Source organism: Natator depressus, chromosome 16 (genome assembly GCF_965152275.1).
Source record: "Natator depressus isolate rNatDep1 chromosome 16, rNatDep2.hap1, whole genome shotgun sequence".
Taxonomy (NCBI): domain Eukaryota; kingdom Metazoa; phylum Chordata; order Testudines; family Cheloniidae; genus Natator; species Natator depressus.
This window is the reverse complement of record NC_134249.1, coordinates 9291919-9305060: the sequence shown is the minus strand read 5'-3', so window position 1 is coordinate 9305060 and position 13142 is coordinate 9291919. Positions and strand designations below refer to the sequence as shown.

Genomic DNA, 13142 nt, shown 5'->3' with positions numbered 1-13142 from the left:
GCATAAACAGGCTCCAAACAAAAGGCGACAAGGATACAAGAGAACTATTGGAGTGTGGGAGTCTGATTCTTAGAATGCAAACACTGTCTCTTATGGCTTGAAGTATCAGGGGGTAGCCGTGTTAGTCTGTATCCACAAAAACAACAAGGAGTCCGGTGGCACCTCAAAGACTAACAGATTTATTTGAGCATAAGCTTTCGTGGGTAAAAACCTCACTTCTTCTGATGTGGGTAAAAACCTCACTTCTTCAGATGCATCTGAAGAAGTGAGGTTTTTACCCACGAAAGCTTATGCTCAGATAAATCTGTTAGTCTTTAAGCTACCACCGGACTCCTTGTTGTTCTTATGGCTTGGTTAGCTATCCCCCTGGCAGAACAGTCTGGGTCCTTTGTTCGTTGTTTTCTTCCTTGCTGCTGAGGACTTGCCTGATTAAATACTTTGGTTTCTTGTTTTTGCTTTAAAATGTTCTCAAGTGGGGTCAGGGTCATTTTTAAAGGCACAAGTAGGCTTTTGCTGTTGGAGCCTTCCCTTTTCTGTTGAAAGAGCAGCTCATTTATATCAGATTAACTGGTGCAGTTCTCACTCAGCCGTGTTGCAAGCAAAATGCCAGGAACCCCATCCTCTTACTGTAGCATGCAAGCACCAGCTGTTGATGTCAGTGAGTTCTGTCAATTGCCCCCCTCGCCCCTCCAACTCGTGGTTCGGGGGTGGGGGAGTTTTCCCTGAATAAGAGCAGATCTAGGGCTGCAGGATTTGGCTCATGGAGATTGCTTCTACAGGTCTGTCTACACTGAAATCAGAGGTGTGATTGCAGCTTGGGTAGGCATGCCAGCACTATCCTTGATCTAGCTAGCACAGCTAAAAATACCAGTGAAGATGCAGCACCAACGGCTGTACAAGCCCACCCAGCACCCTGGGTTTATACTCACATTCCTCACCCAGGCGAGGGTTAGAGTGACCAGATGTCCTGATTTTATAGGGACAGTCCTGATATTTGGGGCTTTGTCTTATACAGGCGCCTATTACCCCCCACCCTAATTTTTCACACCTACTATCTGGTCACCCTAGCCAGGATCCATGTTGCCACATCTTCACTCCTGTAATATCTGCTGTGTTCGCTAAATTAAAGCTAGTGTGTTGCCATGAACACCATCGCGGTGGTTTCAGGCAACACGTTTCTGGGCCTTTGTCCAGTTGCCACGAGCTCTAGCTGTGATATCCACCTCTGATTTCAGCATGGACAGACCCTAAAAGAAACAAAGTTTATGAGTCAAGCTGCCTGCAGAATGAACGGCAGAAGGAAAAAAGCAAGGCTACTCTCTTGAAAGAAGGTAAATACACTCTGTAAAGATGGATGGATCTCAAAGGGCTCAGAGCTTGTGTCTGGTTAGAATAAGTGGCCCAATACTTCTGATCTGCTAGCCACGGCTTGTTTAAAAAAAAATAATTCCCAAGTCTCTGAAATCTTCCAGAAATCTTGCCAGGGCAGGAACAAGCCTTCTAAAGAAATTTCTGCATCCTCAAGCATGAGTTCATGCTAGATATAGCACAAGAACTGGTTTTTCCACCATGCTGTAACACTGTTGCCTCTGGCCCCGGAAGTGCAGTCACCCACACAAATGAGAAATATCAAGGGAGGTGTGTGAAAGTTAGTGGAAAGGTTCATAATGCTCTTCTTGTTGCATTAGATTAAGATGACTCGTCCCTATTTCTGAAAAGCAAATTCTTGGGGCAGATCCATGGTCCTCTTTCTGGCTGCTTTGAGCTGTGAAGGCAGAATGAAGCCACTGGAAAACTGGCCAGAGTAGACACCTGGGCTTGCATGAGGTCCCAAGTAGTAGTCAGGTGTGTGGCCAATAGGGAGAAGGGGGCATAGTCAGAGCCTGTTGCACCCTTGTGATCCTGCACCAGCGATTGTTCCAAGCCCAGCTAAATCAGTGCTGACCTTAGGTTGCTATAACTTATGGCAGGGGCTGAACTCTCTCCCAGCTGATCCCAGGATTCCTGGAGAAGAAAGGTCACTTAGAAAGGCATGAGGCAAGGAAATCAAGAATTTGGGCCTGGGTAGTGGGACACACTATGAACTTGATTCCGTTCCCATAAGCAAAACTTGATGGAAGCAGGGATTGGGTTGAAGTATACTCTTGTGCAAACACAAGTTCAGTCCCACCAGTGAAAAAGACATATAAGCGGATCTCTACAACAATACCAGCTTTTAGCTGTACTTCCAAACAATGGCATAATCCAGCTCACAATGTGTAAACTCCATAGCCAGCGTGTCTACAGGAGGGAAATGTATCCCTGTGGGTGCTTTCTCCATCCAAACACAGGCACCACAATCAGCTAGTGTCTGATGCATGGACCCAGGGGCATTGGAATGACAGCTGGCATGTATCTATGAAACATGAACACCATTGCAGTGGTTTCAGGCAACACATTTCTGGGCCTTTGTCCAGTTGCCATTAGTTCTAGCTGTGGCAACACAGAGGCCACATACTGATAGATGATGTGGAAGAAGCTGAAGTACTCAATGACCTTCACAGACAAGGTCAGCTCCCAGACTGCTGCACTGGGCAACACAGTATGGGGAGGAGGTGAGCAGTGCTCAGTGGTGAAAGAACAGGTTAAGGACTGTTAAGAAAAGCTGGACGTGCACAAGACCATGGGTCCAGATCTAATGCATCCAAGGGTGCTGAGCCATTGGCCACTATCTTTGAAAATTCGTGGCAATCGGGGGAGGTCCCAGACTATTGGAAAAAGGCAAATATAGTGCCCATATTTTAAAAAGGGAAGAAAGAGAACCCGGGGAACTACAGACCGGTCAGCCTCACTTCAGTCTCCGGCAAAATCATGGAGCAGGTCCTCAAGGAATCCATTTTGAAGCACTTGGAAGAGAGGAAGGTGATCAGGAACAGTCAGCATGGATTCACCAAGGGCAAATAATGCCTGACCAGCCTGATTGCCTTCTATGATGAGATAACTGGCTCTGTGGATATGGGAAAAGCAGTGGATGTGATATATCTTGACTTTAGCAAAGCTTTTGATACGGTCTCCCACAGTATTCTTGCCAGCAAGTTAAAAAAGTATGGATTGGATGAATGGACTATAAGGTGGATAGAAAGCTGGCTAGATTGTCAGGCTCAACGGGTAGCGACCAATGGCTCGGTGTCTAGTTGGCAGCCGGTATCAAGGGGAGTGCCCCAAGGGATGGTTCTGGGGCCGGTTTTGTTCAACATCTTTATCAATGATCTGGATGATGGGATTAATTGCACCCTCAGCAAGTTCGTAGATGACACTAAGCTGGGAGGAGAGGTAGATATGCTGGAGGGTAGGGATAGGGTCCAGAGTGACCTAGACTAATTGGAGGATTGGGCCAAAAGAAATCTGATGAGGTTCAACAAGGACAAGTGCAGAGTCCTGCACTTAGTATGGAAGAATCCCATGCACCGCTACAGGCTGGGGACTGACTGACTGACTAAGCAGTTCTGCATAAAAGGACCTGGGGATTACAGTGGACGAGAAGCTGGCTATGAGTCAGCATTGTGCCTTCATTGTCAAGAAAGCCAACGGCATATTGAGCTGTATTAGTAGAAGCATCGCCAGCAGATTGAGCGAAGTGATTATTCCCCTCTATTCAGCACTGGTGAGGCCACACCTGTACTATTGTGTCCAGTTTTGGTCCCCCCAAGACAGAAGGGATATGGACAAATTGTAGAGAGTCTGGCGGAGGGCAATGAAAATGATCAGGGGGCTGGGGCACATGACTTACGCAGAGAGGCTGAGGAAACTGGGCTTATTTAGTCTGCAGAAGAGAAGAGTGAGGGGGGATTTGATAGCAGCCTTCAACTACCTGAAGGGGGGTTCCAAAGAGGATGAAGCTTGGCTGTTCTCAGTGGTGGCAGATGACAGAACAAGGAGCAATGGTCTCAAGTTACAGTGGGGAAGGTCTAGGTTGGATATTAGGAAACACTATTTCACTAGGAGGGTGGTGAAACACTGGAATGGGTCACCTAGGGAGGTGGTGGAATCTCCATCCTTAGAGGTTTTTAAGGCCCGGCTTGACAAAGCCCTGGCTGGGATGATTTAGTCGGTGTTGGTCCTGCTTTGAGCAGGGGATTGGACTAGATGACCTCCTGAGGTCTCTTCCAACCCTAATATTCTATGATTCTATGATATCCAACATGATCTAGAATCTGTTCTCAAGGCTAAGACCCAGGCAGTCATGAGTTCTAATCCTGATACAGCCACTGACTTCCTGTGAAGCCACTGTAAGAATAGGATAATAGTTCTTCGGGGCAGGGTCTGTGTTTTCCTGGGTGTTGTATGGTGGGCCTTGGAGCTTCTGGACCAGTAATAGCAATAGGGAGTACTACAGCAGTAATAACAGTGCCTACCAGCCAGGGGTTATATGAGGAGTCACTCATCCGATGAAGTGAGCTGTAGCTCACGAAAGCTTACGCTCAAATAAATTGGTTAGTCTCTAAGGTGCCACAAGTCCTCCTTTTCTTTTTTCATAAATGCTTGTATTACAGACTGAATCTAAACTTGAACGAGCACCATGTTTGGATCTCACAGTGAAACTCTGGACTAAATCAAAACTCTGGATCCATGCACCACCAGGATTTTGGGAAAGTTTGGCTATGAACTTTGTGGCTCAGGATCTGGCTTTATCAAGTCTGATGTGTTATTATTCACTCTGGGACAAGCGTAGTGTTGTATGTGGGCTTGAGTGAACATAAGACAAGGAAAGAGCAAGAAAACAAAGAACAGGGAAGAAAGAAAAAGGGGTTTCACTCATGCCAGGAAGCATGAGATCAGCAAGTGCATGGCATCAAATAAAAGGCATGTGTAAGAGATTCAGTAGGAGATTGTTCTTAAGGAAAACACAATACAAAGATTAACTTGTTTTCTACTGCTTCAGGCAATGCCTCTCTCTAGCAGACTGACAGGGAGCTGGGAGGCGCTAAGCCCTGAAAGCCCTGACTTGAACAGGAATACTCAAGGCTTCCAGCCTCCCTTGGAACTGAGAGCTGACTAGAGTTGGGGCTTCCAGGCTCTGCGGCAGAGAGCCAATAAGTCCTAGCGTCCCCAGGGGTGGGGCAGTCTGCATAGCAAGGCTGCTCCAGAGCTGCAGACCTCGGAAGTCCAGGCTCCTGTCCCCAGCAGCTAACCAAGCAAGCTGGTAGGAAATCCGGCACGTTTCCAACTGAACCCTGCCTGTATTGCAGTATGTGTTTCATCTGACGTTTATTTAGCTTAACAAAGAGAAGGTTATTTCCCTTCTCTTCGGGGAACAAACATTTAATAATGACTTTTCAGTTCAGTAGAGAAAGCTGTAACATGATCCAATGGCTGGAAGTTAATGCTGGACAAATTCAGACTGGAAATAAGGTGTCGTTTTTTAACAGTGAAGGTAACTAACAACTTACCAAGGGTCACCATCACTGACAATTTTTAAATCAAGATTGGGTGTTTCTCTAAAGGATATGATCTAGGAATTATTTTGTGGAATTATTTTGTGTTCTTCATTGAACACTTCTGCCTGTTCCACGTTATTATGGATGATTCTACCAGTGCCATCAAGTAACGGACAAATACCATTGTTAGAATTCTTTTTGTTCCTATATACTTAAAAAATTCCTTCTTATTGTCTTTTTTTCTACTGGCCATGGATTTTATTCCTTTGCTTCCCTTGTCAATTTTCTTCAGTTTCTAGCTTCTGATTTATATTCATTACTCTCAACTTTCCTTTCTTCCCTTTATTATTATTTTTTAAATTTTATAACTGCCTTTACTTACCCACTAAACTAGGCCTTTTTTAACCAATGCAGCCTTCTTCCTCCATTGTGGGATTGTGGCTTTCGGGACATCTTACAGTGTTCTTAAATGATTCCTTATTATAATTCACATTTTTCTGTTTTAATTCTTCCTCCCAGCTGATTTGTCTCATAATTATTTTCAGCTTCGTAAAACTGGCCCTTTTAAAGCACCAAGTATCTATATACAACATGGGTCTGGACTTTTTATTCTGTTTGCACGTTACCAATGTGATCAAGTCATAATCACCTGTAGTTAAGTCACTGTTCAGTTTTAGTTCTGTGATTAGTTCCTCTTTATCTGTCAAGGTTTAGTATAGAATTCCTCCCAGTTGGGTGCAACACCTTTTGAGTTAGGAAATCGTGATCTATAATATTTTAGAAATTCCAAGGATGTTTCAGTACTGGCAGCATAAGATCTCCATCAAATGTCTCCCATGATCTCACAGCTTTTTTTCCTACACATTAGAGATAGGAACAAAAGAAGGTGGTCATGCTGTTTCCGAGTGGGATTTGGTCTGTAGCCAACAACAGCAAATCCCCCCATCTTGTGTTTTATCTGTTGGGACATTGATCCATAAGCCTTCACGATCCTTTTCTTCCATATTATCAGTGACTTGGAAATGCCATTTTTGCCACAGAGTGCTACTCCCCTCCCCTTTTCCCCACTTGATCCTTCCTAAATAGGTTATAACCATTTATTTCAAAGAAAGAAAGAAAGAAAGAAAGAAAGAAAGAAAGAAAGAAAGAAAGAAAGAAAGAAAGAAAGAAAGAAAGAAAGAAAGAAAGAAAGAAAGAACAAGCAGGGGAAGGGGAAAACCAAAAATTGTTTGGTTTTCTATATCAAAAACTTATTGGTAGTTGTTCCCACCCCTCCATCCCACTAAGTGAACTTTGGAGTCCTCGTTAAATTCAGCTTAGTCATCATCAGCCCCCATTGTTCTGCTTTGTTTGCATATTTGTCCCTGAGATTTTGACATCCCCTTCCCCCGCCCCATGATTAGCTTCATGTAGCATGTTTTCCCTTGCCATTTGTTCACATATGTTCCCTGGGCCTTTGCTTACAAAGCTCCGAATGAGCTGGAGACCCTGGTGAGCCATTTGCTGGGGACATTCATTGCTACTCAGCGGAGTTCAACTGCAGCACAGTCCACAAGGCCAGAACTAAACAAATAAAGTTAACATCTTGGTTTGTGTGGGTGGAAAAACACATGGATTGTTTGGTGTCCACCCCTCCAGTGCTGACGTCATACAACAAGCTCTTGTTCTAGTCCCAGAAAACCCTGCTAAGGAAAAGAAGGTCACGTCATTTTAATGCTAAGCCTGGGCTGTACGTGTCCAGTGTCTGAGGAAACCAGCCTTTCCAGCTGAGACTTTCTAAAGGCACGTAAGGAAGTTGGATGCCTAACTCCCTTAGTCTCCTTTTAAAATGCCAGATATATTCTTTTTAACTGCTACAGCTCAACACCTACAGCTTCCATAGAGCCCTCAAGCCCCAAAAGCAAAAACATCGCTCCAGGAGAACGAACTGTCCCACAATGTAGGAAGGCCTTACAACTAGGCCCCCAAACTGGTCATGTCACAGAATGTCAAGGCTTAATCCGTATACTCACACAAGATTATTTTGGTGCTAAAGGCAGATAGGTCACATGAGGATAGCATGGCACTAGTGGCTTGGGAGAAAAGCCAACACTTGGAAAAGGAAAAGGAGTACTTGTGGCACCTTAGAGACTAACCAATTTATTTGAGCATAAGCTTTCGTGAGCTACAGCTCACTTCATCGGATGCATCCGATGAAGTGAGCTGTAGCTCACGAAAGCTTATGCTCAAATAAATTGGTTAGTCTCTAAGGTGCCACAAGTACTCCTTTTCTTTTTGCGAATACAGACTAACACGGCTGTTACTCTGAAACCTGTCACTTGGAAAAGAAATGCTAGAACTTGGCTAATTGGTGCATACCAGTATTCCCAAGTGCTGTAACTGGTGTTTAACTTGGTCAGTCATTCACAAAAGATATTTTATTTCTATCTCCTATGCACAAGAAAGTAGATTGTTAGATTCCCAGAGACAAACAAATCTCGGAACATTTTCCCATGTCTTAAACCCTCGAAGAACTATACATAAAAAAGAAGAGGCATTTACAACGTTATTAGTGGCTCATGGGAACCTTCCTCTTCCTCACACATAATCAGTGCCTGAGAAGCAGCTGAGGAACATGAATGACCCTCTTGCATCAGTTTCAACACTGAGAGTGGCTTGAGCTGACTCCTCTCTTTTCTAATGGGAAGTCGAAACAAGGTGGACATCGAGTCATCATTCTTGAATGAAATGAAGAAACACATGGTATCATATCTCTCTCTTGGTCAGCCATAGACACAACTACTGCTGGGCTGCTCCTCAGAACCCTCTATTTGGCAGACAGGAGCCTGGTGGAGCAGAGCATTACAGAAGGCTTGCAAGGGGCAGATGCATCCTGAAGTCCTACCTCAGATTTCACTCAGGCAAAATGCCCACTGAGGTCAATGGCGCAAATTTAGCCCATGCCTCTGAGGGCGCAGGAGACCTGGTGCCGTTCTACCGGGTGGGGCGAGATCAGGGGTGGGAGGGAACAAACAGTGAGTGCTTCACCACGTAGGACACAGAGCCGAACTCCACAAAGCCTCTCTGTGCACTGTCATGTAGGGGGAGCTGGGCCTAGCAGAGGGCCTCAGGATCAGCCATCACGTGGATCCTCTATTCCATCCCATCTTAGCAGGATGACATGAGGGACACCGTTTATTCCATCCCTTGCTCTCTGGAGATCCTCAACAATGAGCCCAGCTACTTTGGGAGGATTCGGCACACTGGGAGTTTTACCTGAATAAGGAACTCAGGGCCAGATATTCAGCTAGTGTAAACTGCCGCTGCTTCAATGGAGCCATGCCTGATGTACACCATATGAAGATTTGATTCATGGTTTCCTAATGAGGTATTAGTGGGGAACCACAATGAAAAAAACAGTTTGTTGGCTTCACTCCCAGAATCACTTGCATTTTGCATTGCACAATGTAGGGATTTGGGAGCAGCTGCTTAGCATGGCTTCATTAAAGTCAGTGGCGCTATCCTGATTCACACTAGCCAGGGAATGGGCCCAGCTTTTCTAACATCTCCAGTAGCCACAGAAACCCTAAAGCACTTGACTCCCTGTGTCACTCCCAAGGCTCCACAGCACACCCCAGCTAGTAAATGGTTTACAATAATAGCTGATTAATACAAAATGAAAATGTCACTTTGCCATTGATCTTGATACAGCCCGTGCGAGAAAGAAAGCCATTGCCCGCACTGAGCAAAGAGGAGAAAGCAACTATCAGAGACAGCTGGATGGAACACCCAACCTGTCGATAGTCCCGATGAAGATTAATTTCATGGTTAAAAGGCAAAGTTCCAGGCCTGAGAAAAAAGAATCTGAGGCCATTCATTTCAATAGAGGTTAGTCTGTAATGCTCATTCAAGCAAAGAAATACCTGGGAGTCATGTGGGGTGGGGAGATCAGGGTTGGTCAGAAACTGGAACAGGAGCACAAATAAAATTAGAAGGATTTGGAGAAAGAACAAAGAGAGTGCTGGGAGAGGCTGATGCCGTGAGTGGAAGCTGCAGGTGATCAGCACCTCTAAAAATCACACCACTTATTCAGCTGTCTATTGTGACGGGGCAAGGCCAGATGGCTATAGAAAAGTAGTGGGAGATAGATCTATTAGCTCCAGGCTAAACAAATCCCTGGTACCAGGTTAAGTGAAATGGAAGCTGCTCCAGGTCAATTAAGACACCTGGGGCCAATTAAGAACTTTCCAGAAGGCAGGGAGAATGCTAGGTTGATTGGGACACCTGAAGCCAATCAGGGGCTGGCTGAAACTAGTTAAAAGCCTCCCAGCCAGTCAGGTGGGTGTGCATGTCAGGAGCTGTGGGAGGAAGTTGTGCTGTTGGAGAGGCTGAGCAGTACACACCATATCAGGCACAAGGAAGGAGGCCCTGAGGTAAGGGTGAAGTGGAGCTTGAGGAAGTGAGGGCTGCTGTGGGGGAAGTAGCCCAGAGAATTGTACATGTCATGTTTCTAAAAGGTCAGCTACCATAGCTGATACCATTAGGGTCCCTGGGCTGGAGCCCGGAGTAGAGGGTGGGCCCGGACTCCCCCCCTCACTTTTGCCCCCTGATTAATCACTGAGACTGGGAGACAACAGAGACTGTGCAAGGAAGGATAACTGCTCCACACCTCCCTCACTGGCTTATGATGAAAATGACTCAGTAGACTGTGACCCTGGTCTCTAGAGAGAGAAGGGTTACGTGCAGGGTCACAGTGAGCCTCTGAGGTGAGCGAAATCCGCCAGGAAACACGGGACCACGGAGGCAAGGACAGAGCTTTGTCACACTACACATGGTCAGTTGCCTAAAGTTAGGCACCCATATTAGAAAATGCTGGCTTGAGAGTTGGGCCTGTACCAGAACACCAGACTCAGGTCTTTGCAGAATTCTGGGACATGAACATCTCAGCTCGAACTCATCTATATTAACTGGGGTGTGTCCGAATCCTGATTCTGAATCCTCCATGAACTGGGGGAAAGTTAGGAATCAGATCTGAGCTCTGTGATTTCGGCCTGTTTCTAAAGAATAACCCCTCAAAGCTGGTATTATATCATATATTGCCAGGGGGCCCTCCCCCTAATACCTGATACCCAGTGCTAAGCATGGCAGATGCCTTAACACAGAATTTCATTCTTCTTGAATATAGGACTGGCACAGTGCACAAGAAAGCCAGAGACTGATTTTGGTAAAATTCCAGCCAGCCAGATCCTCAGCTGCTATAAATTATCATACTTCCACTGACGTTATGCCAATAACACCAGCTGAGGATTTTGCCCATTGGCTTTATTGGCGAGCCACTTGATTTATGTAGGCCAGGCTCCTGCTAAGCTCTCCCCTGCCATCTATCCATGAACTAGGAGAAAAAACCTCTGGAGCATACTGTATTTGCCTGGCCATGCAGACTTTGCCTAGGTGTTCAGCAGAGAGACCTGCTTCCCCAAAGTGATCAATTTTGGCTGCTTTGGGTTAAAATCCACTTTAGCCTTGAGGCCAGGGGTAATGAAATGTTGCTATGACTACCGGGCAGTAGAACTGTATTTAATATGCCCTAATTAAGGGGGCAGAACTAGAACTTCCTCACTAAACAGGGGGTAGTTATGTCAAATCCAAGTGAATATCAGAGGAGGTGGGGAGAGGTGTTTCTACCTGGGGGTATGGCCTCTGTTTGAAGAGTCATAGAATATCAGGGTTGGAAGGGACCTCAGGAGATCATCTAGTTCAAACCCCTGCTCAAAGCAGGACCAATCCCCAATTAAATCATCTAACCAATTTTTGCCCCATATCCCTAAATGGCTCCCTCAAGCGTTGAACTCACAACCCTGGGTTTAGCAGGCCAATGCTCAAACCACTGAGTTATCCCTCCCCTGCCCCTAAAGTCCTAGATATCACTTGACCCTTCCCTTCCAGTGTTTAAGGACAGAGCTGAGCAGACTCATTTGAGAGCCCTTGTTTCTCCCCAGTGATCACTAGAGCTGAAATCACTGATGAGCAGGTCTAAGGGGCTGACCTTTAGCCCTGGGGAGGTGACCCTCTCGTGGTGAAAGACAACACCAAGGATGCAGAAGTGGCGAGGTTCCCCCGCTACCTGGTGAAATCACTCAGAACTGGGCTAAGTGGCAGAACCTCAAAGCACGGCATCGCAGCTGGAGATGACCGCAACAGCCATGAACAGCAGCAATAGGCAACAGTGGCCAAGACAACCATGACAGCAGCAGATGCACGGCCCGCCCCCTATCAGGGGTCGGAGGTAAACCCCCATGAACGCACCCCTGGATTCTGGGGCTTTGCTGACTTCAGCCAACCAATTACGAATGAGGTGCAGCAGAGAGAAAGAGGAGTGGCATGTGAAAGTGACCTTTGTCAACTCGACTTTCACACCACAAGCTGGGAAACTGAGGCAAGGGACACCGCCCAAGATACTGTGGGGAAGGGGGTTACGGTTTGCATACGTTTGAATCATTGTTGTGGTGTTCTCCCAAATGAATGCGGAGTTCCCTCTCCCTTTAATAAAAGTTCTGCTGTTAAGCACAGACTTGGTGCTTGTGAGCTGGGGGGAAATATTGCCTCTCAGAGGTGCCCAAGGGTGCTGAGTTTTCCCAGATTTCTGGGTGGGAGCTCAAGCCAGGTCTGTTTTGTAATGTTAGGTATTAAACCCGGCCCTTGTTGCTGAGGACACCGCCTGGCAGAAGGGTTCCCTTTACCCTGGTGTCACGGAGAGCAGTGTCGGGCCCCAGGGCTGGCAGCTCTGCTGCTGTGTGTCCAGAGCGCATTGACCAGTGACGATACTGTTTCTGAGCAGTGCGGCGTGAGTATGCGGGAAAGGAGCAGGCAGAGCACCCTCAGGTATTTCGTGCTGCTGACACGAGGGTGTGCAAATACAGGAAGGAGGGAAGGGGGTGGGTCCGAGGACCTTGGCCAAGTTCCCAAGCCAACAGGCCCTGCCCGGTTGTGGTGGTCCCTGCACTTAAGAGAGACACAGGATTGTTCTCTTGCCCTGCTGTTGAAGCCCTAAATGAAGGCTCCCTCGGATTGTAATCTCCTGGAGCCAGGGACCATCATTCTGTGTTTATACAGCACCCAGCATAGTGGTCCCTGTCCCTGCTTACAAGTCGAGGGAGATTTCCCCTCATTTAGGTCCATACCTTGGGCTCCTTCCCACTACCACAATAGAAACAATAATAACTCACTCAGCTATCGCAGTGAAAGACCCCGTACCAACCTCTGGCCAGCCAGCCAGAACCCTGCCCCCCACCCTCCATCCACAACCGGGGCAGCTTGCTCCTTCCATCTCTCTAGACAGGGTGAGAGACTGTATCAAAACACGATCACTCTGCCCCCCAGATCAGCTCTGTTTCTAGCCCCAGCATGCCAGGCGGCAGCAGAGTGGAGCACGGAGGTACTGTCACTGCCAGGCTGGGATTGAACGGGCAAGCCTCTGCCTTTTCCACTGCACGAGCACATGGCAGCTCGCAGAGCACCACCCGCTGCCAGCAGGCTGTAAGTGCTCTGTGCAGACCTGGGAAGGAGAAAGTGGAGAGATGAAGGGGAGGGGAGGAAATCTCCCGCCTTCTTCCCTTTTTAGGCCTTCTGATAAAGGAGAATGCCGGTCTCCCAAGCAACATTCTACAGGTCCCTAAATACAACATGAGTATTTGTTACAGCTTAGGCAACATCCACTGCTGAACCCCTTGCTCAGCAATGATTGGG

The 13142-nt window shown here is 46.8% G+C and overlaps 1 long non-coding RNA gene across 1 annotated transcript; it reads left to right on the top strand.

Moving 5' to 3' along the window:
* Positions 1-5068: 5068 nt before the first annotated feature.
* LOC141999874 (uncharacterized) lies at positions 5069-11826 on the top strand. The gene is made up of 3 exons (XR_012642103.1): positions 5069-5227; positions 9108-9284; positions 11396-11826. It is a non-coding gene; the product is annotated as an uncharacterized LOC141999874 (long non-coding RNA).
* Positions 11827-13142: the final 1316 nt, after the last annotated feature.